Below are 26,930 nucleotides of genomic sequence, written 5' to 3' on the forward strand. Positions count from 1 at the left end.
AACTCTATTGTGCATGAAGGTGGCAAGACCATCCATAAAGTGTACGAACTCCCATGGTTATGTACTCAGCTGATGCTAAGGACTCTCCAAGTGGCCAGTGGGTCTGGGAGAGAGGTGACGTCCTCCAGCACCATGGCATCTGGCAAGGGACTGACGACGGGAGAGGCCACATGCACCTGCAGAGAGGGCCCCGGTTTGTCTCCCTGTAGCAAGGAGGTCTCCGTAGCCGTGCTGACTTTGGGGGTGCCTCTTGCGTTACTGAAGGCATAGTGTGCAGCCGGGTACATAACGTCGTAAACTCAGAGTCTGTGAGGGCATCTAATTCGGGGACAGCACGCTACATGGCCACCGTTGCCATTCCAATTGCGAATGGTGTAGAACTGGGAGGGACAGTCTATTGTATCAGAAGCCCGTGGCCAACGAGTGGCTATGATAGGTGGTTCAGAGGTTCCGGGGGGCATAAGAGGAGGCTGGTACAGCCCCTATGGTGAAGGGGTCTCCGCAGGCACTGACACCAGTGCCTGTTGATTTATTTCAATTCGGACAGATTCTAGAACTTTTTTTTTTTTTTTTTTTTTTGAGACACAGAGAGACAGAGCATGAGCAGGGGAGGGGCAGAGAGAGAGGGAGACACAGAACCGGAAGCAGCCTCCAGGCCCCGAGCCATCAGCCCAGAGCCCGACGCGGGGCCCAAACTTATGGGCCGCAAGATCGTGACCTGAGCCGAAGTCGGACTCTTAACCGACTGAGCCACCCAGGCGCCCCAGATTCTAGAACTTTGTGTTGGCGAAGACTTCATTTCAGGTGGGCCCTTTGGTAAGTAACAGCACCGGGGGGTTGAAGTAAGATTATAAATGAGGAATATGTTGCCTCCAGAACGCAGAAAGGGCTAGAAGATGTTGGACTCGTGTTAACGTTGTGGGTGCTGAAAGGGTTAATCAGCGTTTCTTGACAGCGTCAAAAGTGGAGCAGCTCTCGGTTTCCCGAAGGCTTTTCTGGAATTGAAGAGACGGCCGGGACCTTGCACCATGTGTGGCAACGATCCGTCCCTTTTCCGTGAGCTCCGTCGTGAGTATATCTGTGTCCTTCATCCGTGTGTCCAACAAGTCTCCTTGGGGGAAGATGCCACCCACATCACGTCATTTCCGTGTCCTGGGCAAAGGTGGGTGCAGTTAGGGTCCTGCCGGCAAAGACGGTGTGTAACGCCAAGGCTGCTGAGTTCCCTCGTGAAGCCTGGTAAAGGTGTATTGTGTCCTTTCAGGGGGAAAGGCCGCCGTGCTCACAGGCTGTTGAAATAGACACTGAACAGGTGCATGGGCGGCTCAGCCGGTTAAGCGTCCGACTCTTGGTTTCGGCTCAGGCCATGATCTCGCCTCACGGTTCGTGGGTTCGAGCCCCGCCTCGGGGTTTGCGCTGGCAGCACGGGAGCCTGCTTGGGATTCTCTCTCCGTCCCTGTCTCTCTGCCCCTCCCCCACTTGCACTGTCTCTGTCTCTCTCGAAACAGATAAACGTAAAAGAAGGAAACAGACACCGAACAGAGCATATTTGCCAAATCTCAATCTCTAACAGCAAAACGGTTGCCAGTGGCTGATTGACTAGAATCGGTAATTATAATAATATTGGGCGTAGGGGCCTGAAGTTGGTGGTGGGCTCACCGCGAGGCACCATTCATTCTTTCCGGGTTTAAGACCAGGCCAAAACGGGATATTAAAGGAGCAGTAGTTGGCATCATCACCCTTGCGCTCACTAGGTCATATGTAAGTTGAAATCCTCGAGGACCCCGGTTTAATTTACGTGGGGTGATATTAACTCTGTTAACGGGGTAAGGGCATTGTTCTGAGATACTGACAACTGCAGCAAGGTAGAGGGACAACACGAAGGTGGCATCCACCGGCCTGTTTTCCGGAGAGCACCTCCAGAGACCTCTAACTGGGTGCCAAATCTGAGGCCTGCCACCGAGGCCGGCGCTCTCGGACGGGCCCAGAGGCCTCTGGCACAGAAAGACCGGGGGTGTGTTTCAGTCAGCTCTGTGTGCAGTGCCCCGGGGGGCGGTGGCCTGCCAAGAATCCTCCGTCTATGGTTCCGGTTCCATAGGACCCAGGAACGTTAGCCCCGTCCCCCCGGCCGCCGTGGCCAAGTGATCAGAGGACATGCCCTGAGTGGCAGCTGCAAAACCCAGGTCACCAGACCTGAGGAAAAGCCACCCTCCGGGAGACGCTGACATTCCAGAGCGCGGCAGAGGGAGAGCGCAAACGTGGCACCCTCCAGCCTCTGTCCCTGCAGAGGATGCCAACAGGCCCCCAGATCTGGTAAAGCAGAGGCCTGCCCCTCAGGCCCACACTTTAAGATTAGCAGATGAACCTGGGGCACCGGGGCGGTCAGTCAGTCAAGCGTCCCGACTCTCGATCTCAACTCAGGTCATGATCTCACGGTTTGTGAGTTCAAGCCCTGTGCCGGGCTCGGTGACGTCAGTGGGGAGCCTGCTTGGGATTCTCTCTCTCTCTTTCTCTCTCTCTCTCTCTGCCCCTCCGCTGCTCACACACTCTCTCTCAGAAGAAATAAATAAACTTAAAAAAATTAAAGCATAAAGATTAGCCAATGAACCTCTTTCCCATAAAACTCTGGCCCCTCTGGATTGGCTCTCTTTGTCCTGGGCCCGGGGACAGGTGAGTCTGGGCACGTGTGCCCTTTAAGAGCCGGTCTTAGCTTGCTGTAGCCTTGTGGGTTTTGTGAACGCAAGCCTTGTTGGTTTGCAAAGCCAGGTGTGTTTGGGGGTTGTCCCTGAGGTGCAGTTTTTCAGCGTCGGGGTGCCCGATGCGGGGTTCAAACCCTCCGCTCCTCAGGAGAAAGCGCCGAGTTTTCCATTCCTTCTGGATCGTGGCTGCCAAGCCAGGAGTGGCGTTTATGGCGAGATTATGTCTCAACTTCATGTTCCTGCTGCAATGGTGTGTTCCCCCCCCCCCCCGCCCCTCATTTGCCCACTGTGTAGGAGTCACTCAGCGAGTTCCTAGGCTTTTTCCAGAGGAAACTGTTGCAGATATAAATGTAGATTCGCTGTGTCTGTGGGAGGAGGTGAGTTCGGGATCTTCCCGCATCACCAACGTGCATCCATTTATACCTTTGCTCAAAACCCTCGCATCTAGGAACTGGAACGTCTTGAGTGTCAGCCTGTCTTTCGTAGCCAACAATCCAAGACTCCCAGGGCCACATGCCATCTTCTCTTTCTCCCCAGTACCTGGATCCCTTCCAGACCTGGTGAGCCCTCTGCAAATGCGCACTCGCCGTTTGAGGGCGGCCTCCACGCGACTCAGCTCAGAGGCACAAAGAGATACAGACGTGGAATGAAGGTGAGAAGCAATAGACGGGGGAATCCGGGTTGAGATCAGTGTAGACTGAGAGCCTTCACACGCGAACGCAGTATAGTTCTATTTTTACGACTCCATCTTTTTCTGTATCCAGAACAGTAAGATTTATTTTCCATACAGTGATTAAAGATTCTAGAACTCCCGGGGAGGCCGGGTGGCTCCGTCAGTTAAGCGTCCGACTTCAGCTCAGGTCATGATCTCGCGGTTCATGAGTTCGAGCCCCGCGTCGGGCTCTGTGTGGACAGCTCGGAGCCTGGAGCCTGTGTCAGATCCTGTGTCTCCCGCTCTCTCTGCCCCTCCCCTGCTGGCCCCCTATCTCTCTCGGTCAAAAATAAACATTAAAAAAAATTAAAAGAGTATAGAACTCCCTCAATTGGTTAACTGGTAGTTGGACATTTTCATCTTTAATGAGGCACCGTTGGCTCATTTCCTAAAGCATCCGAGAGCCCAAGTGGTTAAATTCTGCGTGCGCACTCTTATAAGAGGGATGCGTGGCACACCAACAAATAGCTGTGACAAAATGCCTGTCATTCCACCCTTTGGAAGCTTGTAGAAATAATTCAGCAGAAGTTCACAAAATCGCATGGTGAATTGCCATCTAAACGAATATCGCATTCGCTTGCATATTTTGTTCCGCAAACCGTTCTTCCTTTCCATTTAGAGAGAGGAGGAGGAGGACAAGAGGACAAAAAAAATTGTGTACGTCAGATAATTTTTCTCGCTCCCTATCTCTCCGGCTCTTTAAAATATTTATTTATTTTGGGGCGAGCGCAGGCGGGGGAGGGGCAGAGAGAGGACAGAGGATCCCAAGCGGGCTCTGCGCTGATGGGGCTGACAGCAGCGAGCCCGACGTGGGGCTCAAACTCAGGCCCCCCCGAGATCGTGACCCGAGCCGAAGTCGGCCGCTCACCCGACCGAGCCCCCCGGGTGCCCGTTTCTCCTGTTCTCAAACATCCCCTGATACTGCAGCAGGGGCGTCTGTATGCAGAATTAAGCTTGTCTTTGTAGATCTGGAAAATTAAGGGCGTCCCAGTGTTTGCAGTTGTCGGGAGGGGTGAAGTAGACGAGGAAGGGGCAGTTGGACACACTAGCTGTACCTCACCTCTCTGACTTGAAACGGATCTCGACTTCTGCCTTCCCTGTTTTAGCATTAGGAGAGCCACCCCCTTTTCCCGCCCTCACAGTCTTCTCTATCGAAAATTGAAAATCGTTAACTGGTGCCTTTCCCGGTACAGAGCCCCCACCTCAGCTGCTCCAAGTACTTACAAGGATCCGCAGGGGGAGCGTGACACAGAGGGTCACGGAAATGCTACCAAAGCAATGCCAAGGAGGATGTTCATCTCTTGCCCGTCAAAAGGTGACTGTGTTCCCATTCTAAGTCGCTAGCAAGTACATTTTCTTCCCACCTCGGTCAGGGGTCAGTGGCAGACTTCTGAACGTCCCCAGGGAGGAGCAGAGCTCTGTCAGAGACCAACCCCAAGGGAACCCTATCCTTACACAGTGTGTTTCTGATTTCACTGTTTTTAAGTTTCCTTATTTATTTTGAGACAGCAAGCAAGGGAGGGGCAGAGAGAGAGGGAGATTCCCGGGCGGGCTCCACACGGTCGGCACAGAGCCTGACACGGGGCTTGAACCCACGACCCGGGCGATCATGACCTGAGCCGAAATCGTGTTTCGGTTGCTCCACCTACCGAGCCACCCAGGCGCCCCTTGTGGTTTTATTTTTAAGCTAATTACAGTAGAATAAGGGCACATAGTCTATATGGTCGCTTTTTGGTTTTGTTTTTGTCTTTGTTTTAATTTTCGGACTTGCTTTGAGACCTGGATGATTGTTTTACTTTGACATAAATGTTGCCTCATGCTCCAGAAGGATGTAGATTCTCTACTTGCTAGAGGGAGCTGCCTACAAACAGACGTCTTTGAAACCAATTTGTTGATTAGGTTGATCAAACCTTGCAAAACCTTGCCCTGTTCACTTAACCTATCAATTAGGGAAACAGATTTGTTAGAGAAATTTTTATCATGTTAGATTTGTCCGTCTATACGTGGGATTCCGTCAGGTTCTGTTCTTCCATATTTGAGGGTAGATGATGGCGTCCACCTAGGTTTGAGAATTTCATCTCATCCCGGCGAGGCTAAATGTTTTCCCATCGTGCTGTCACTCTTTCCCCCTAAATTCTGTTTTACGTGATCTGTGCTACCGGTACGTATGTTTGGCCTTCACGGCAACAATTTTATCGACTCAAAAGCCGGAAACTAGACTATCCGTGTATTTTTAAGTTGGTTTTCTTCCCCTGGTGTATTCTGCCCAATCTTTTATCGTCAACATTCCCGTGTTCGTGTACCTAAGTTTATGTTTTATAGAATTATTTAGCTGTATCTTTAAAAATCAACATTCGGGTGTCTTTTAATTGGTGACTGAGGTTACTTGACATTTTTTTGCAGTGACTTATTTACTTGAATGACTTCTGTCTCTTTCTCTGCCTTCTGTGTAACCCGACTTTTCCTCTACTGCCTCTAACCATCTTTTACCGCATTCTTCATAGCCGGTAAATGTTTTTCCTTAGTGTCTTGTAAGTTATATACTTAGTGCTCTCTTTCTTTAAGGTTTATGTGTTTCTAAATATGTACGTTCACCTCAAAATCAGCAATAGTGTTCATTTCTTTTTTTTCAAATTTTTATTTAAATTCTAGTTAGGTAACATACGGTGCAATATTGGCTCAGAAGTGGAATTTAGTGATTCGTCACTTACATATAACACCCAGCGCTCAACCCAAGTGCCCTCCTTCATATCCACCCCCCCCCCCCCCCCCCCCCGTTTAGGGCTTTTTGTAAAACTTTTTTTAAGTTTACTTATTTATTTTTGAGAGAGAGAGGGACAGAGAGAGCACAAGCGGGAGAGGAACAGGGAAAGAGGAAGAGAGAGAGAGGGAATCCCAAGCAGGATTCTGCGCTGTCAGTGCGGAGCCCGACCTGGGGCTCAAACCCACGAACTGGGAGATCCTGACCTGAGCCAAAATCAAGAGTCAGGCACTCAGCCGACTGAGCCACCCAGGCGCCCCTAGCTAGCCCTGTTTTGAATGCCAGTGTGAAAAAAGAAAACAGTTAAACAAATTAAAAGAAAAATCTGGTCGTACAGGCACAGAAGCCTTGCGATCCAAGCAGCTGTCCTGTGGATGCCCTCTCTTCCTCCTTCAGTGCCTGAAGGCCGGGCTGGCACTGAGTCGTCTCCACGGGAGGGATGTGCCTGCAGGAAGGAGAAAGAAAGATCTGCATTCTGCTGGCCCCAGGGGACCATGACGAGGAGGAGACCGGTAGTGTTTACTGAACAAATAACAAGCAAATTGTGAGTCCCAGTCAGTGTCTTACAATAGTGAGGGTAACCCTGAGGGCAGAGGGCCTTCTCTCCTTCCTGATTCCCCACTCAGGACTCCAGAGGGTAAATCCTCCCAGGTCGTCCCTGCATCAACCTGGGGTGCTGCCGTTATCAGCTTAGCTGTGCGGATCTAAACTCCTCGGGTTTGGCTTTACTGAGGTACCTTATTTTTGACTGGCTCAGACAGTAGATTGAGAGTCAGCGGCACTGCCCGTGGATGCCGCAAAGCAGGAAAAGGTGGCCCAGCAGAACAGGCTGGGTCTGGACCATGGGGCTAGTTGGCTCCATGGAGGACGTGCAGGAAATGATGAGTAAACGGCTAGTGCGAACTGAGGTGACTTTGACTTTATCGAGAATGGTACCCGCTCTGAAAAAGCCAAGGGAGAGAGAGAGATGGGGATCATCAGTTACACTAGTCACATCCTGGGCTCTGAGTGACAGCACGGTAATGCGCGATCAGGTGGGCGAGGGGTATCAGCATAGACAGCGGAGGAGAGCAAGGACCCACACGCAAAGGTCCCTACGTCCCCTCTGCCATGACGCTACGTAGGCCGTATCCTTCCTCCCATAAAACTACCTGCAGCCTGGGAGAGAAGCAGGGAGGAGGGGAGCTGTCTTAGAAACTAACCTGTCTCGGGGCGCCTGGGTGGCTCAGTCGGTTAAGCGTCCGACTTCGGCTCGGGTCACGATCTCACGGTCGTGAGTTCGAGCCCCGCGTCGGGCTCTGTGCCGACAGCTCAGAGCCTCGAGCTTGTTTCTGATTCTGTGTCTCCCTCTCTCTCTGCCCCTCCCCTGCTCACGTTCTCTCTCTGTCTCTCTCTCTCTCTCTCTCTCTCTCTCTCAAAAATAAAGATGAAAAAAATTAAAAAAACAAAACTAAGCTGTCTCACCAAGAGCATCTAAACATTTTCTAAAGAGACTGCTTAATTCTAGGTCAGACTGAGGTATAAAGTGGATTGGGCATTAACGCGAACCCCCACCCAAGAAGGCGGCCAGATGTGTTCTAGATAAAAAGAAGTCAGTTGCACTTTCTCTGCACGATGAAGTTTTAGTGTGCGGTAAAGTTTTTAACACTGCTTTTGACACCTGGAAAGGATGGAGACCCTTCGTGTCTGTACACCATGCCTGGCAGTGCTTTTCAGATGGGTATTTTTGCTGCCAAGCAGGCAAAACAGTGCTGAGAGAGGGGAGCGATTATAGGGGATTTCAACTCCAGTTACACTGACCCCTGGTGCCCGTAGGAATCTGAGTGAATCCCTACTACTTCGCAAATGGGGTTGAGACTCTACAGATGGAACCGAGATATCCAGAGATACAGGGACCCAGATGCTTGCCTAACCTTCCCTTCCTTTTTTGGAGTAATGATACGGGGAAGGGAAGACACCCTAGACCAATGTAGATGGTACATCAACTATCCTTGCCCGGGGGGTAAAAGAGAAAATAAGTAAAAAAAAAAAAAAAAAAAAAAATAGCCTGATGACAAAAAATTATGATCAGGGTCTAAACGTATTGACACTGGCTCAGACTTCCACCCAGCAGATTCCGTGACTCTCACAAATCGTTTTCTTTATTTAACGCAGAGAACGGCAAAAAGTAATTGTAAGAATCGCAATAGTGGATCGAGGCGCTGGGGTGGCTCAGTGGGTGAAGTGTCCGACTCTCGGTGTCGGCTGAGGTCATGATCTCCCTGTGAGCTCAAAGCCCACATTAGGCTCTGCCTGCTTGGGATTCTCTCCCTCTCTCTCTCTCTCTCTCTCTCTGCCCCTCCCCCACTCGGTCATGCATGAACAGGTGCACGCGTGCACTCTTTCGCTTACAATAAACTTAAAAACAGAGAATATAGTATGGATTGGAAAGTAGGGAAAAAAAACCCAATGTGCAAAAATATTACTCATCAATACCCTACTTTAATGTCCTACCGTATAGTTTACAAAGCTCTTTCATATTCATTTAGAAGTCATAACTGATTTTAAATCCGCAAATGAATACAAATTGTGAACTAAAGCATTTCAAGTGAATTTATGTGAAACATATCGAAAAGACAGGGCCAGTATTTACGGGTCACGTAAAGCAGGTTATATTTCTAGAACTCGCTGATTTGTGAATGAAACGGATTATTAATTTTTTGACTCCTATATATAATACTTTTATTTTTTTTTATATATATTCTTCTTGGAAACATGAGGCTCAGGGATTTTTTTTCTCACACGTTTCTCCCATTTTATTCATAACAACAATATACATGCTGTATTTTCTGTGAGTTAATTTGAGATTTGGGGTCTCGGACATGTTTGGGTAGTTGAGTTGGAGCAAGGCAGTTCCCTAATAAAGGCCTAGTTTCCTGGCTGCAAATTGAGAAGGTTGGATTAGCTGCGAAGACTGTTTCCAACTGTGACATCCTCCATTCTATGAAACAGTCTCTACAGCCTTGGTCCCGGAGGTACATCCAGAACCTCTCGTCACTGCCACATCCCTTCTAAGTTATCAGCCGTCACTACTTGGAAGACGTCACCCACGTTCGCCGTGAATCTGCTCTCCACCAAATGCAAAACGGAACAACACAGCCTGGAACTCTGCATTCTTCCTCCGTTTGCATCCGTGTTCTAAATAGGATTTCATTCACGTGTCACTGAACACCAAGGACCATTTGTCTTTCCAACAGAAACCGAAAGGGCTTATGCCGTAGAAATTACCGAAGGCATGATGGGTGGAGCGGACTTAGAATGCAGTACTTACTGTCTCCAGTTTTTCACCTGGATCGTTGAAAGAAGCGGCTGTTTCATCCGTCCTCTGGTTTCCCCATTTTTTTTTAATGTTTATTCATTTTGGAGAGAGAGCATGAGCTGGGGATGGATGGGCAGAGAGGAAAAGAGGACAGAAGATCCCAAGCAGGCTCCGTGCTGACAGCCAGCAAGCCTAATGCAGGGCTCGAACTCAGGAGCTGTGAGATCTTGACCTGAGTTGAATTTGGACGCTCAACCGGCTGAGCCACACAGGCGCCCCTGCTTTCCCCATTTGTATAATGAGATTCTATATCTGGACCTTCCTTTTTTTTAGTGTTTTTTTTTTTTTTTACATTTATTTATTTATTGAGAGAGAGAGAGAGAGACAGAGCGTGAGCAGGGGAGGGGCAGAGAGAGAGGGAGACACAGAATCCGAAGCAGGCTCCAGGCTCCAGGCTCCGAGCTGTCAGCACAGAGCCCGACGCGGGGCTCGAACTCACAGACCACGAGATCATGACCTGAGCCGAAGTCGGACGCTCAACTGACTGAGCCACCCAGGCGCCCCTGTATTTGGACCTTCAGATGGCTTGCTTGTGCCCACTCCTGCGTCAGCTTGGTTCTGTTATTTCGTGGAATGGGATTCAAGGGTGCTCCTGAGTGGCAGAAGGTTGTCCTCTTCTGAGCCGTGATGAATGGGAACAGAGCAGAATTACACGGCCGCCTCGGATGCCACAACCCCACTAAAGGTAGGATCACGGTGGCCGACAGAAATGGCTAGAACACCGTTCTGTGATGTAGAGTATATGTAAGTAAAGAAAAGTTAAAACTTCTTGGATTACATTGACATACCTGGGGTACCTGGCTGGCTCAGTCGGTAGAGTATGCAACTCTTTTTTTTTTTAATGTTTACTTGTTCATTTTGAGAGAGAGGGAGAAAGTGCCCCTGTGAGCAGGAGAGGGGCAGAGAGAGAGGGAGAAAGAATCTTAACTAATCTCCATGCTCAGTGTGGAGCCATATGTGGGGCTCAGTCCCACCATCGTGAGATCAAGACCTGAGCCGAAATCAAGAGTCGGACGCTTAACTGACTGAGCCCCCCAGGTGGCCCGAGCATGCACCTCTTCACCTCGGGGTCATGAAATCAAGCCCCGTGTTGGGTGTGGAGCGTACTTAAAAAAACAAAAAATTTAAATTGACCTCCCTGCTGAGGCATGTTGTGCCTGAGTCACAGCTGTTGCTGTTACTAACAACAGCAACGGTACCATCTTGTTTTATTTTTTAATTTTTTAATGTTTTATTTATTTTTGAGACAGAGACAGGGTGTGAGCAGGGGAGGGGCAGAGAGAGAGGGAGACCCAGAATCCGAAGCGGGCTCCAGGCCCTGAGCTGTCAGCACAGAGCCCGACGCGGGGCTCGCCCTCATGGACCGCGAGATCATGGCCCGAGCCGAAGTCGGACACTCAACCGACTGAGCCACCCAGGCGCCCCACAATAGCACCGTATTTTGAGTGCTTCCTTTATCAGGAACTTCACATACATTATGATATTTGAGTCGCACAACTTAAACAAGAAGATGGTAATATTATCCTGCTTTCACAGGTGAGGAACTGATCTTAGAGGTGTAAAGTAACTTATTTGAGAACATAAAATTTAAAATTGGTGAGGCATCAGGGCTCCTGGGTGGCTCAGTTGGTTGAGCGTCCGACTCGGGCTCAGGTCGTGACCTTGCGGTACATGAGTTCGAGCCCTGCATCTGGCTGGCTTCTGTCAGCGTGTCAGCGCAGAGCCTGCTTGGGATCCTCTGTCCCCCTCTCTCTGCCCCTCCCCCACTCATGTTCTCCCTCTCTCTCTCTGTCAAAAATGAGTAAACGTTTATTTAAAAAAAAAAACAGCAGCTGAATAACACTTATTACTAATAAAAATCTAATAGAATTATCTTATTAGGAAAAAGTTGACTAGTTCGTTCAGATTTGATTTTTTAAATGTACAGTTGTAGAAATTAAAAATGCAAAACTAGGGGCCCCTGGGTGGCTCAGTTGGTTAAGCGTCCCACTTCAGCTCAGGTCATGATCTCGAGGCTTGGGTTCGAGCCCCACATCGGGCTCTATGCTGACAGCTCAGAGCCTGGAGCCTGCTTCGGATTCTGTGTGTGTGTGTGTGTGTGTGTGTGTGTGTGTGTGTGTCTCTGCCCCTCCCCACTCGCAGGCTCTCTCTCTGTCAAAAAATAAATAAACATTAAAACAAGTTTTTTTGAAAGATCAGCAGTATAGGTTGATTTCCTGCAAGGAGGGGATAGAAAACAATTTGCCCAGTGAGGTGGGTTCAAGGAGACATTGCACACGCACATCAGAATGGGAAAGCAAATACAAAAACGAAACCTGAGAATACCAATTTCTGGCAAGGAGGCGGAACAACAAGGACTCATCCGTTCATTGGTGGTGGGAGTGCAAAAACGGTCCAGCCACTTCGCAAGACAGTTTGGAATTTCCTTATAAAGCTGAGCACAGTGGGGCGCCTGGGTGGCTCAGTCGGTTGAGCTTCCAACTCTTGATTTTGGCTCAGGTCGTGATCCCAGGGTCGTGGGATCGAGCCCTGTGTTGGGCTCCGTGCTAAGCATGGAGACTGCTTGAGATTCTCTGTCTCTCTCTCTCTCTCTCTCTCTGCCATTCTTCCCTGCGCCCTCTCTCTCCCCCCGCCAAAAAATAAAGTTTAAAATTTTTGAAATTAAATAAAAACATTAAAAAAAAAAACCCTAACATAGTTTTACCATACAATCTGCGATCATACTCCCAGATAGTTACTCAACTAATTTGAAAACTCGCTCACACGACACCTGCACACCCATGTTCATAGCAGCTTTATTAATAGTCCCCCAAAACTAAAAGCGACCAAGATGTCCTTCAGCAGGCGAATGAATGAACAAGCTAGGGTACATCCATACGGTGGGATAGATTTACTTAAAAAAAAAAGTCTCCAGCCATAGATGAATCTTAAACAGATCCTCTCGAATGATAGCAAGCAGTCTGAAAAGGCTGTATACTTTGTAATTCCATTCATATGACATTTTTTTTTTGGAAAAGGTAAACCTAGAGAGACCGTAAACATAATTGGTGATCGCCAGTGGTTTGGGAGAGGGTACCAAGCAGGTGAGGAGGAGGGTGTTTGCTTTTTTTTTTTTTTTTTTTTTTAGGGCACTGAACATATTCCATATGATAACTGCAATGGTGGATACACGACCTGATGCATTTGTCAAGTCCCAGGAAACTTGACAGTATGAAGAGTAAATCAACCTCGGTGCACACAAGTTTTTGTAAGTCTGGTAGGAAGTTAGGGGATCTCGGAAGGAAATATAGAATGTAACAGAAGATCGTAACTGTATTAAAAAGGCACGAAACGACCTCACTGAAGGGGCAGAAGAATACACTGAGCTCAACTACGCTGGCAATAAGCAGGCTCTAAGAATGACCTCAGAAGAACCTGTACAGAAACGCTGTACTCGAGAAAGATACTTCCCGTGGAGGCGAGGGTTAACCGGTTTGAAACTGCTACACCTGAATCCGGGAAGCAAGCAATGAGCTACATGGACGGCAGGTGGTAGGACGGTGAGGTCACAGATCAGCAGGGGAAGGGAGCTAGAAGGATCCACGTGGTAACGGATGAGCGTTGGAGGCATCGGTAAAAACTCGTATCTGCTTTAATCCAGGTAAAGACAAATCCATGTAGAAATATTGCTCGATACGTAGATGTACATGGGTTAGCGTACATAAGCGACTTTCCGTGCTCTCCCACCTGAGAGGGCCTCCGATAAATGCCACGCCAGCAGCAACTAAGATGCCTAGCCCACAGGTCTTTGTTTCTAATACCATTCTCCCATAAAGGGAACCAAGAAATCTCAGAGAAATGACCGATTCCAGGAATGGGGCAGGAAATAGCCTCGTTTTAGTTCCCGAGCATTTTCTAGTGCCAGTAACTAAGGTAGGGCCCCCAACAAAACAAAACACAATAATGGGGATATGTCAGAGGGATGGAGAAGCCAGCCGAAAGAGCTCGCAGTGGCCAAAGCTGGAACATCTGTGCGACAAAATAAGGTCGTATTGGACGATGACACAACTTCTAAAAATAAGTATCTGCGAGTTCCCGCTAATAGAAATAAAGGACTGACTGAAGAAATAAATGGCTGGGGGGGGGGGGGGCGGTTGGAGAATAGACAACCCTCCCTTGCAGAAGATTTACGTAGAGAGTCTGCTTTCAAGGAGATGGAACACAGAGGAGGTTGTGTGGAGTGACGTCCCTTCAAAGAGCTGAGTATATGGAAGAAACGGGGCAAATAGTAAATTTACAATGGAGAATCCTGACAACACTGCCTCGCCAGGTGGTCAAGGTTAATAGTATCGGTGATAGAAACACGTGGAGGGCATGTACCCTTGATACGAAGCCACGAGATTGGTTTAGCTGCGGTCTTCTGCCATAAAACCCACATTATCAGTCTAATCATGGAAAGTACCAGTTGAGGGATTTTGACAAAACGCGTGACCAGCACTCTTCGAAAGCGTCAAGGTCTTCAAGAATGAGGAAAGTCGGAGCAAATCGCCACAGCCAAGAGAGCCCAAAGAGACATAAGGACTAAGTGCAATGTGGCATCCCGGTGGAATCTGGAAGAGAAAAAAAAAAAAACAGGTAAAAACTAAGGAAGTCTGTGTGAAGTAGAAGCTTTTGTTTTTTTATTTATTTTTTTTTAATGTTTATATATCTTTGAGAGAGACAGAACGTGAGCGAGGGAGGGGCAGATCTTGAGAGGGAGACAGAATCCGAAGCAGGCTCCAGGCTCCGAGCTGTCAGCACAGAGCCCGACACGGGTCTCGAACTCAGGGACCGTGAGATCATGACCTGAGCCGAAGGCTAGACGCTTAAACGACCGAGCCACCCAGGCACCCAGGTATAAACTTTAATCATAACGTATCAGTATTGGTTCATTAACTGTGGCATCGTTCTTTAAGATGTTAAAATAGGCAAAACCTGGCTTGGGTTACTCGGAAACTTTCTACCAGCTCCAATAATTTCTGCCAATCTAGAAATGCCCTAATATAAGAATCTATTAGAATAAAAAGACCTAGAACAGTTTGAGATAATTAGAATCAATCTATTCTTCATCATTAATCAGGTGTTTGACTAAGGCTCAGAATTTGTTGACTTTCCTCTCTGCCTATATCCCCCTCCTTTCTTCTCAGAGACCATTCATCTGAGTATTTACTTAGTGCCTTATTTTTTTTTTGGTTTTGGTTTTGTGTGTGTGTGTGTGTGTGTGTGTGTGTGTGTGTGTGTGTTTTGCTTTTGTTTTTTGTTTTTGTTTTTAGTCTCTTTAGGGAGGGTGGGCTCAGCTAAGAACAAAAATGGCTCAATTGTGTATACAAGCCCTTTGCTGCAAGGCACAGCCCTGGAGGCCTGATTGTGACTTCTGGTGGGGGCTTGCATTTAGCACGATAAGTAGTCTGCCATTCGGGGTGTGCCCCTGTATGACAAAATGGTAAACTTAGGTGACTTCTCCACACTTGGGGAGATGTTTCCTGGCTCATTTTAAAGGATGATGTGAAAGCCTTCTGCGCATATTGGGTTCACCTGCTCTCGGGCGTGTTACCTAAAAAAAAACAAAACAAGTTTCAGCTTCTGCCAGGATGCTAATCTCACTTCTGCACGGGTGCCATAGATCACAGAACGGTGCTGACCTTATCAGAGCCTTATGTCTCAGCTAAAGATTAGGTCAGTTTGACCTTTAAAGAAAAGTTCACGGGGCACCTGGGTGGCTCAGTCGGTTAAGCGTCCGACTTCGGCTCAGGTCACGATGCCACAGTTTGTGGGTTCAAGCCCCACGTGAGGCTCGCCGCTGGCAGCACAGAGCCTGCTTCGGATCCTCTGTCCCTCCCCTCTGCCTACCCCTCCGCTGCTCACACTTGCTCTCTCTCTCAACAATAAATAAACGTGAAACAAATTTTAAGTTCACTAAGCCCATGTATTGATTAAATCGATAGAAGGGGCAACACTACGGGACTCTCTGAACCAGTATCAAAGTCAACGGGCAGAGAGGAACGCAGTTTCGGAGGAAAAAGCAACTACTAAAGCATATTTAGACGGGCGCCTGGGTGGCTCGGTCGGTTAAGCGTCTGACTTCTGCTCAGGTCATGATCTCACGGTTCGTGGGTTCAAGACCCACAGTGGGTGAGCTTGGGTTCCCGCATCGGGTGAGCCCGAGCCCCACTTCAAGTGAGCCATGCTTCTGTTTCCCTCTCTCTCTCCCTCCGTCCTCGGACTCACTTGAACCCTTTCTCTGTCTCAAAAAAAAAAAAAAAAAAAAAAAAATAGGCATCTCCCTCCCTTGATTCATAAAACCAGTTTCCGCAGCGGAGGCCGAAGGACAATAGCATTTAGCAAATGAGAAAAGTATTTCAGAAGACAAAAGGTGTCCCGTTAAATGGAACTTTGATAAACATATAGCTTCAAGTCATATAAAATGTGGTTCTTTATTCTCCTTTGTAACCCTTGGATTTTATTTGGTTTCCTTTTATCGTTTTCACGCATATCTCTTACGTTATAAGGAGAGTCAAGGCAAAAAGTGATTCAAAATGTATGCATTCAGTTACAGTAAAGATAAGGTCCATGATGTGAATTAACTCTGCCCTGCCGACACGGGAAGAACTAACAAAGTCCATTATGCCAGTGTATTGCCTCTGGCCTCTAAAAGCCCTGTAGTTCACTGCCGAGATTTAGAGAAGCACTCAAACTGTGCTTATATGGCAGAAATACAGCAGCAGGATTGAGTCTGTGTTTTTGGATAACTGGTCCTTTTTATGGACAAGTATTGTCGACCCAATTAAAATCGTCATATTGACAACCAACCTGTTGCTGTGACTGACCCAGTTAAATCATGGAGATTATGGAATCGTGTCTTTTTTAGTGCAAGTGGGGGAGGGGCAGAGAGAGAGAGAGAGAGAGAGAGAGAGGGAAAGCGAGAATCCCCTGCAGGCTCTGGGCTGTCCAGGCAGAGCTGTGGGCGGGGCTTGAACTCGCGAACTGTGGGATTGTGACCTGTCCTGAAGTCAGACGCTTAACCAACTGAGGCACCCAGGCGCCCCTGGAGTCATGTCTTTCAAGTAATAACCGTGGTTAGTGAGAAAAGATTCTCAGGTTCTACTGATGGGTATCATTCAACTCCCTAACTCTGAAAAGACACAAGACTTACTCCCTTTCTTTTTCTGCCTCTTCAACTTGCCTTTTTTGCTTCAATACCCAAGCCTACACCATACTCCTCGCTTGAGATAGATTATAGTTGTAGCTACAGATATAGATCTCTCAAGGGAGAGGAATTGTTGGGGTTTGTGGAGGGGAGAAAGGGAGATAGGGAGGAATGGAATTCTCCTCTAAGGCCATTTGCAAATGGAGACATAGTGAGCTTTCTTGATCAAAGCCTTAACCCATTTTATAAATTTACATACATCACCAGGACTGTAGATCAAAGCTGTTTTATTTGCAGTGTTCATAGCCTTTTATGGAGTAAGGGGTGGTAGGCAAAAAGAAGGTTATGCAAAAAAATATTTTTATAAGGAAACAACTTGGTTTATTCCTTTAAAAAAATTTTTTTTTTAGTGTTTATTCTTGAGAGAGAGAGGGAGAGAGACATAGTGTGAGTGGGAAAGGGTCAGAGAGAGAGGGAGACACAGAATCTGAGGCAGGCTCCAGGTCTGAGTTGTCAGCACAGAGCCTGACACAGGGCTGGAACTCACGAACCATGAGATCATGACCTGAGCCAAGATCAACAGTCAGACGCTTAACCGACTGAACCACCCAGGTGCCCCTTGGTTTCTTTCTTTCTTATGATTTTTTTTTTTAAATGTTTATTTCTTTTTGAGACAGAGAGAGAGAGAGAGAGACACACACACACACACAGAATCTGAAACAGGCTCCAGGCTCTGAGCTGTCAGCACAGAGCCCAATGCGGGGCTCGAACCCACAAACCGTGAGATCATGACCTGAGCCGAAGCCGGATGATTAGCTGACTGAGCCACCCAGGTGCCCCGAAAATGCTTCTTAAATAAATGAACCCCAAGGAGTGGAGAGCTGTGAGACAACTTTTTAACTTTGAAGAAAACTGTAGTCCTTGAGGTATGTTACCTGGGTTTTGCACACACTTCAAAATGATTCAAAAAGGTGAAAACTTACCCTCATTAATTGTAAAGGTTTATGTTGGCAACCACTTAGCTCCTATGGTTACATCTCCAAGAAATTATAAAATAGGCACTTGTAGGGTTTGGGAACAGGAACAAATTGGCTGTTAGAGAATTCATGAATGCTAATAACTCATTTACTTATAATGCTTATAATTAATTGGTTTAAAATCATCCACTGCAGTCTTAAAATGAATAGGCTATTTAAAGGTCCCCATGCTCTTGGCTCTCATTTAAAACCCTAATCGAACAAAAATACATTGCAGATATCAATTAAAACATTTGAAATCATTCTCTAGCCAAACTTGGCCTCGAATACTAAACGATGCATTCACTTTCTATCTTTTAACTGTGGTGATCTATACTCTGTGATTAAGTTATTATGAAACCATAATTTCCAAGATTTTGGATGATGGAGGATATGCCCATAACTCATGAAGTAGGATGAATTATGTACACGCTCAGGCAATTTCTTGTTATGTGTTTAGCAATGAAGCTTCACTTTCTGTTCCTTCACTGGGAATGCCGATTGATATCATGTGCCACACCAAGTTTAAAAGTAAAGATATGAAATTCAATTAGAAAGTTCTTTTATCAGGGGCACCCGGGTGGCCCAGTCGCTTAAGCGTCCGACTTCGGCCTAGGTCACCATCTCGCCATTCCGGAGTTCGAGCCCCACGGCGGGCCCTGTGCTGACAGCTCAGAGCCTGGAGCCTGTTTCAGAGTCGGGGTCTCCCTCTCTGTCTGCCCCTCCCCCGCTCATGCTCTGTCACTCTCTCTCTCTCTCTCTCTCTCTCAAAAATAAAAGAAATTTCTTTTTTTATTTTTTTAATGTTTATCACTGGAAGATCTAGCATCCAACAATAAACCTCAACAAAAATGAAGCAACATGTCTACACATAATGCTAACACAGAGAAATAGCCTTTCTTCTTGGGATTTTTGATGGGAGGTGTGCAAGCAGGTGTATCGATACTACTGAAATTGCTGATTTGTGATCTTTCAAATTAGAAACGCTTACCAAAAAATATGATCACTGTCAGTTTGTGGCAGAATTTTTCTTTTTTTTTTTTAAATGTTTATTTATTTTTGAGAGAGAGGGAGAGAGAGAGCACAAGTGGAGAAGGGGGTAGAGAGAGAGAGGGAGACACAGAATCCGAAGCAGGCTCCAGGCTCTGAGCCGTCAGCACAGAGCCCGACGCGGGGCTCGAACCCACAAACCGTGAGCCAAAGTAGGACGCTTAACCACCTGAGCTGCCTAGGCACCCCTGGAATTTTTCAAACTCCTTTCCAGGGAAGGCTGTTTCAGAAAATGTTGATAGAAATGCTATCAACCGGGCTTCACAACTACCCAAAAATAGGTTTGGAGAATTGTCGCGAGTTGGTTCTCCAGCTATGTCTCCTTAGTCTCAACCGGTTTGCTAAACAGTCCTGAAGGAATGTAGGAAGCTCTATCTACCCACCTAATGGTGTCTTGTCTACGAAAACGAGCTGTTTATCAGAACGTCGCAAAACATTTTGTTCAGTCTGATGTATAAATCAACAATATATAAAGAAATACCGATGCCAAGTGTGACAGATTGTATTTTCCGAAGATGACTGCAACAACCTCCCCCATGCCACATGTTCCTCTTTCGAAGTCATGTGGACGTTTTTCCTTGGGAGGAAAAGTGGGGTCTCCGTTGCCTCTCCTTAAACCTAGCTGGGTTTCTGCATGCAGACGTACCGCAATTAGATTTCTGAGGCTAGGTCACAAAAGGTAATACGGGGTCCGCCCGATTTTTTTCTGCACTTGCCTGGGGCCCTGAGCTGTCCCCTGAGCAGCCCAGCCGTCCTGAGGACTCCCTCCGTGCATGGCCGTGAGGAAGGCCCAGACTGGCCCATCTGCAGAGGCCGCCTGGAGAGGCGAGGCCCCAAGACTACATAGAGTGAAAATACCTAGCACCCTAGCTCCCCTGCCATGCCGGCTCCAGTCCCCATCTGACCACAATTACAAGTGACACTCTGAGCATGAGCCCCTCAGCCGAATCCTTCGGGAAAGTGCTGGCTTAGAGAAACCGTGAGACACGATGAACTAATTTTTGTTGTTTTAAACCAGTACGTTTTAGGGTGATCCGTGGTGCAGCCACAGTCCCTTGCCACTGGGCACCACGTTCCGTATAATCTTTAGTAACCACACGGATACTCTCGTCATCATAACAAACCATCCGTAGCCTCTTCGACCTTCGGCTCTTGTCATTGTGAAATGAGGATCCTCTTTCGAGTTAAAAAAAAAAAAAGAATATGAAAGGCAGAAAAAATATTTCACCGGTTCCAGATGTCGAGATCTGTGGTAGACAAGCTGGGCTCACTGTCCCAAGTACCGTCAGGAACATAATTGAGGGTTACTAAGTCACCGGGAGCATAGGGTTTAACTCTTGTTCTTGAAGTACTGAAATAAACGAGAATATGAGACATTTTGGCACCCGTTTCTTTACCATTTACTGCCCGCCAAAACCTTCATAGGATTCAGTCATTCAAAAGGAGTTGAGAATTCTTAGAGATGCATATCTAGACTTGAAAAGGCCCCATGAACACCTAAGAGCAATCCCAAATTAACTTAAGGATGAGGATTCAAAGCCTTTACAGGATGATGTCCCCTCACATGGAAGAAAACCAGAAACACACTGCAAGATTTCCTGAAGATAGGACTGCAATGTGCTTACTAGTAAAGAGCCAGTTCATTGGTCCAGTAGCCACCGTTCTTTCTGGAGAGGGAAGGGAAGACCATATAGTCATTGCTAAGCAAATTTGGAAAAGGCAATTTATTTTTTGAATTTTTTTTTTAGGTTTTTATGTAAATTCCAGTTAACATCCAGGTAATATTGGTTTCAGGTTTACAATACGGCGATTCAACACTTCCACGTATCACCCGGTGCTCAGCACAAATGCCCTCCTTAATCCCCATCACCTACTTAACCCAGTACCACCCCCCCCCCCACACCTCCCCTCTGGTGACCATCGGTTTGTTCTCTCTGGTTAAGAGCCTGTTTCTTGGTCTGCCTCTCCTTTTCTGTCCCTTTGCTTGTTTGTTCTGTTTCTTAAATTCCACATGTGAGTCCAGTCATACGGCATTTGTCTTTCTCCGACTCGCTTATTTCGTTTAGCGTAATACTCTCCAGCTCCATCCATGTCGCTGCAGATGGCGAGATTTCATTCTTTTTATGGCTGGATAACAGTCCATTGTAGATATATACCACATCTTCTTTATCCATTCATCTATTGATGGGCACTTGGGCTGGTTCCATATTTGGGGTATTGTAAACAATGTTGCTGTAAACATCGGGGTGCACGTATCCCTTTGAATTAGTATTTTTGTATTGTTTAGGCCAATACCTCGTAGTGCAATTGCTGGATTGTGGGTAGTTCTATTTTTAACTTTTTGAGGAAACTCCATACTGTCTTCCACAGTGGCTGCACCAGTTTGCGTTCCCACCACCAGTGCAAGAGGGTCTCCCTTGCTCCACATCCTTGTCAACACCTGTTTCTTGGGTTGTTTTCAGCCCTTGTGACAGGTGTGAGGTGCTGTCTCATCATAGTTCTGACTTGCATTTCCCTGATGATCCGTGACGTTGAGCATCTTTTCATGTGTCTCTTGGCCGCCTTCATGTCTTCTCTGGAAAAATGTCTGTTCGTGTTCTTCCCATTTTTTAACTGGATCATTCATTTTTGGGGGTGTTGAGTTTAAAGTTCTTTACGTGTTTTGGAAACTAACCCTTCGTCGGATATGTCGTTTGCAAATATCTTCTCCCATTCTGTAGGTTGCCGTTCAGTTTTGTCGATTGTCTCCTTCACTGTGCAGAAGCTCTTTATTTTGACGAAGTCCCAATAGTTTGTTTTTGCTTTGTTTCCCTTGCTTCCGAAGATATATCAAGAAAGGACCCGCTACGGCCGGTGTCAGTGAAGTTACTGCCTGTGTTCTCTTCTAGAATTTTTATGGTTTCAGGTCTCACGTTTAGGTCCTTCATCCATTTTGAATTTATTTTTATGTACGGTAAAAGACGGCTGTCCGGTTTCATTCTTTTGCATGTCGCTGTCCAGTTTTCCCAACAACATTTGTTGAGGAGACTGCCTCTTTCCCACTGGATATTCTTTCCTGCTCTGTCAAAGATTAATTGACCATATGTTTGTGGGTTTTGAAAAAGGCCATTTAAAAGAAGTGCTGATGATACGCGTTTGAGGCAGGGAACAACATATGTGTGGGAAAATATTTTTAAGCTGTATAAATCCAGTGTTTCTAGGAATATGAAATATTAACTACCTCTTTCTAGTCAAAATTTGAACTTTCTTCCTTCAAATATTGACATGTAATGTCATCTTAATACAGAGAGGCTAATTTCCTCTTTATCATCTAACCTGTGAATAATTATTCATCATCTTCATTTAAACTCAATACTACCCAGCATTTATGTATCCTTTGCTCAGCACCTGGTATATATATTAACCCTTCGATTCTTCAAAACAACTCTATGGGCGAGGTACTGTTATTATCCCCATTACACAGAGGAGGAAACTGAGGCCCAAAAAGAGTAACTTGCCCACGATTACAGCCAGTAATTAATGGAGTCGGGATTCAGACTCAGGCAGCCTGGTTCCAGAGCCAGAGCTGTCCAATATCAAGTTAGATTGCTTCTCTTGAACATTGGTTTGAATTCAGTGCTAACCAAAGATAATACCGAGTTACGAAATCTTGCCATTTGCAATGACGTGGATGGAGCTAGAGCGTATTATGCGAAGCGAAATAAGTGAGTCAGAGAAAGACAAACGCCGTAAGACTTCATTCACATGTGGAATTTAAGAAACAAGACCGATGAACATAGGGGAGGTGGGGAAAAGAAGAGAGAAGGAAGCAAACCATCAGAGACTCTTCACTGAGAGAACAAACTGAGGGTTGATGAGGGAGGTGGCGGGGGGGGGGGGATGGGCTAGATGGGTGATGGGGATTAAGGAGGGCACCTATTGGGATGAGCACTGGGTGTTATAGGTAAGTGACGAATCACTAAATTCTACACCTGAGACAAATTTTACCATATGTGTTAACTACAATTTAAATAAAAACTTGGAAAAAAAAAATGATACTGAGTTAAAGTGCTGGCTTTTCAAGGTCACTGAGTCTCATCTTGGATAAGTTACCCAATTATTCTGACCCTCTACCTCTGCCACCGTGTGATGAGAATAATACGGTTCCTATACTTATCGTGCAGTTTTGAAGATTATAGGTCATATGTAAAGTACCCAGCATAGCACTCAAGACACACGGCCGCTACACATAGTCACAGTGGTATCTCCTTCCCCCAGAACCTTCTGCGCAAAGCTTACCATGATCACACACAGAGACACACAAGGGCAGGTATGTGACTCAGTAGGCATTGGACGACGTATTGGAGGAGGTCAAGACTGAGCTAAGGATGTTCTATTGGTGGGGTGCCTGGGTGGCTCGGTCGGCTAAGCGTCTGACTCTTGGTTTTGGCTCAGGTCATGATCTCGTGGTTTGTGAGTTCAAGCCCCACATCCGGCTCTGGGCTGACAGTGTGGAGCCTCCTTGGGATTCTCTTTCTCCCTCCGTCTCTGTCCCTCCCCTGCTGGCTCTCTCTCTCTCTCAAAATAAATAAAACAATTAAAAAATTAAAAAAAAAAAAAAAAGAATGTTATACCGGTAAAACAGGCTTGAGGCAGAGATTGGGCTATCCATCTGCCCTACGGCTTTAGAAAGAGGCAGATAGGGTCAGGGAAAGGCCTAACACAGTTCATTGATCCCAGGTCTCCCAAGTCCGTCCTTCCAAAGTTTATGCCGGAGCAATGGAAAAACTGAGATTAGGATTGTCAGACGTATCTTTGAACATGCAAATCTGCAGTTATGATTGCACGAGGAAGCGTTTTCTTGGGAATGCTCATTTGTATTTTAAAATGTGCCAGAAATCCATAGAAACATATTAGGCACAGTTTAAGAGACTATAATTATAAATAGTAACAGAAAATAATAATGATAATGATATTCCCAAAGTCTGCACATAATTATTTTGGACTACTTGGAGTATTCTGCAGGAAAATAGATGTATTTTTAAAGTGCTTCAGTCAAATAACTAGGCCAGTCTTGCATTTTAGTACTTCATGCTGACTCGGTTAACATACTGAGAAAACATCTGTACGAAAAAGATCAGATGTAAAATACCCGTGTATTTAGCAACATCCAGATAAGCTGCTAAATTTGGCGTTTCTTTTATGGTTTAAATGTCACACTGGGCTTTATCCTTACCTCCTTGACTCAAACTTATTTCTAGAAATTGTTTTTAACCAGATGAGTTAAGAATTTGGAAAACTAAATATATCCACATCCTCCCACCGCTAAACCCACACTCTTAAAAGGTGCTTTAATTATCTTAAAGAAGAAAAACTACAGGTTACATTTTATTTTACTCCTCTTGGATGAATTCCTTAATAGGGCTTTTATTGACTGTAAATAGAAGCAAATGAAAATCTCATTTAATAATATGTTTAGTAAAATATACAGCTTCACAATTTCAATTTGTCAATGTCAATTTGTCAATGAAATTTATTGAATTCACTTTGTAGCCCCAAAGACAATTAAACCCTGAGAAGAGGCACAAAAGCAGCTGAAGACATACAATTATGTATTGAACCGTGGCTCTTAGATTTCAGCATTTATAAAGATAACTTGACGAGTTTGCTTAAAATGGAAATTCTTGGGTCCTCTCTCCCAGGAATTTAGACTTATTAGGGCTTGGATAAAGTCCAGCGATGTGCATTTCCAATAATCTTCCCAAGATGATTCTGATCCAGGTGATCCTTGACCAACTCCTTTTAACTCTCGGGGTAGACATATTCATGCACATAGTGGTTTTCAATATTTGCAGTACTTTGGAATCCTCTGGGAAGATTTAAAAATACCAATGCTGGGGCGCCTGGGTGGCGCAGTCGGTTAAGCGTCCGACTTCAGCCAGGTCACGATCTCGCGGTCCGTGAGTTCGAGCCCCGCGTCAGGCTCAGGGCTGATGGCTCGGAGCCTGGAGCCTGTTTCCGATTCTGTGTCTCCCTCTCTCTCTGCCCCTCCCCCGTTCATGCTCTGTCTCTCTCTGTCCCCAAAATAAATAAACGTTGAAAAAAAAATTAAAAAAAAAATACCAATGCTTAGTGACCACTTCTAGACTGTCCTTGCCAAAATATATGGGGGAAACACTGACCTAGGATCTCCCCCATTCCATCTCTTGTTCACCTCCTGTTGAATTGACTCCCAATGGGTTAGAAAAGATCTGTGTCTGCAAATGTAAACTGAATTCCATTTCGTGCAAAACATATGCACTGAACCTCTTTACCAGTTTTTCCTCAAAGTATGAATTATGGTCCAAATGTATCAGAATTCTTTGGGTATCTTCTTAAAAATGCACATCCCAAGACTTTATCCCCAGATATTTTAATTCAGTAGACTTTGGATGGAGCCCAACCTACAGCAATGAAAGTTACCCTTAGATGATTACAATCCAAGTGGATCGTTATCTATACTGAGAAATAATGATTTTGAACAGCCTGCAAAATATATCTGTCACCTCTCCTATAATATCTCTAATAATAATAACCTCACAAATTCCTCAGGTAGCCAGTTCTTCTGAAAAATTCTAGTTTTGGGGTGCTTGGGGCTCAGTTGGTTAAGTGTCCAACTTCGGCTCAGGTCACAATCTCGCGGTTTGTGAGTTCAAGCCCCGCATCGGGCTTTGTGCTGACAGCTCGGAGCCTGGAGCCTGCTTCGGATTCTGTGTCCCCCTCTGTCTTCCCCTCACCCGCCCCGTGTCTCTCTCTCTCTCTGTCTCTCTCTCTCTCTCTCAAAAATAAATAAACATTAAAAACAATAGAAAAGTTCTCGTTTTAAGTTCTTCCTTAAAGTCAGCCTTTGAAATTCTTCCTTAAAATCTATCTCCTAGAGACTTTGACCTATTGAACTCTTTTTTCTCCCAGAACCATTTCTCCACTGCCCACCCCAGCCCCACCCGTAATACATTTCCTCTTCGCACTAAACATCCCTTGACGTCATATGAGGTGGGCCAGATGTTGATATTATTTGTCACTGTGTGTTTCATCCACCGTCTACCCCACAGTCAGATGGAGAGACTTACTAAGATTCAGACTTCTGGGCTCTATTCTAAACCTATTGAATTAAAACCTCTGGTGGAGAGACCTAGGGACCTATGATTTCATTAAATTCCCTAGGTGATTCTGATGACAGTGGGTCATGGACCACCATCTGAGAAACAATGCTGTAAGATGTCATATGTATGAAATCTATTAGAAATGCAGAGTCTTGGGCTCCACCCCAGACTTCATCAGAAACCCTGGGGGTGGGTCCCAGGAATCTGTTTCAACAGGGATTCTGACGTAGATTAAAAGCTGAGAACCACTGCTACGGGGGTTAAGAGTATCCGATCGGAGACTTGGCGTAGCTGGGTTCAAATCACAACTGCTGTCCCTTGGTAGATCTACATATGGAATCCACTCCTCTTATTTGCCCCCTGCTCTTACCTGATTCATACATCTTCTCCCTCACTACCCATCGGTAGTGGGCTAGAGGGCAGCCATTTTTTTTTTCTGTTTTATCCTATCAGCCCTCTATCTTCAAATGATTGCCAATATGCTTTCCCAAACATAGTTTCTTTGTGAGTGGAATTCACTGTTCTGATCAGTCGGAGGGCTAGTATCGGTTCTGTGTTATGGATTTACTAAATGTATAGCCTTTGAATGCATGTGTTCAAATTTCCATCATGAGCTAGCAGCTTGGCTATTTCGTTTTCTTTTGCTATGCCCTACTACTCTTTAATACGGTAATATTTTTACGTTACTGTTCATCAGAATCACTCAAAAAACGAGCTTGAAATCCTCCAGGCCCCTGGTCCTGACCCACACTTCCCTCTCAAGATTCCGAATCAATGGGTTTGAGGTATGGCACAGGAATATGTGTGGGTTTTTTTGTTTTTGCTTTTGTTTTGTTTTTTACTTCAAATATACTTAACATACAGTGTTATATTACTTTCGGGCATCCAACATAGTGATTCAACAATTGTGTACATTACTCAATGCTCATCATGGTAAGTGTACTCTTTTTTTTTTTTTTTTAATTTTTTTAATGTTTGTTTATTTTTGACAGAGAGAGCAGGAGTGGGAGGAGAGGCAGAGAGAGAGGGAGACACAGAATCCGAAGCAGGC

At 46.0% G+C, this 26,930-nt stretch overlaps 1 long non-coding RNA gene across 3 annotated transcripts; it reads left to right on the forward strand.

Annotated features, from left to right (window-relative positions):
• The first annotated feature begins 644 nt into the window (after nt 1-644).
• LOC109496383 lies at nt 645-26,930 on the forward strand. 3 transcript variants are annotated; one of them, XR_006593171.1, is made up of 6 exons: nt 645-816; nt 956-1,068; nt 1,506-1,605; nt 3,234-3,348; nt 4,602-4,723; nt 26,872-26,930. It is a non-coding gene; the product is annotated as an uncharacterized LOC109496383 (long non-coding RNA). The 3 variants fall into 3 exon arrangements; XR_002739923.2 differs by lacking the exon at nt 26,872-26,930 and adding an exon at nt 9,161-9,884; XR_006593170.1 differs by lacking the exon at nt 26,872-26,930 and adding an exon at nt 9,161-9,884 and having other exon boundaries at nt 645-804.

The sequence above is a fragment of the Felis catus genome, chromosome X (assembly GCF_018350175.1).
Source record: "Felis catus isolate Fca126 chromosome X, F.catus_Fca126_mat1.0, whole genome shotgun sequence".
NCBI lineage: Eukaryota > Metazoa > Chordata > Mammalia > Carnivora > Felidae > Felis > Felis catus.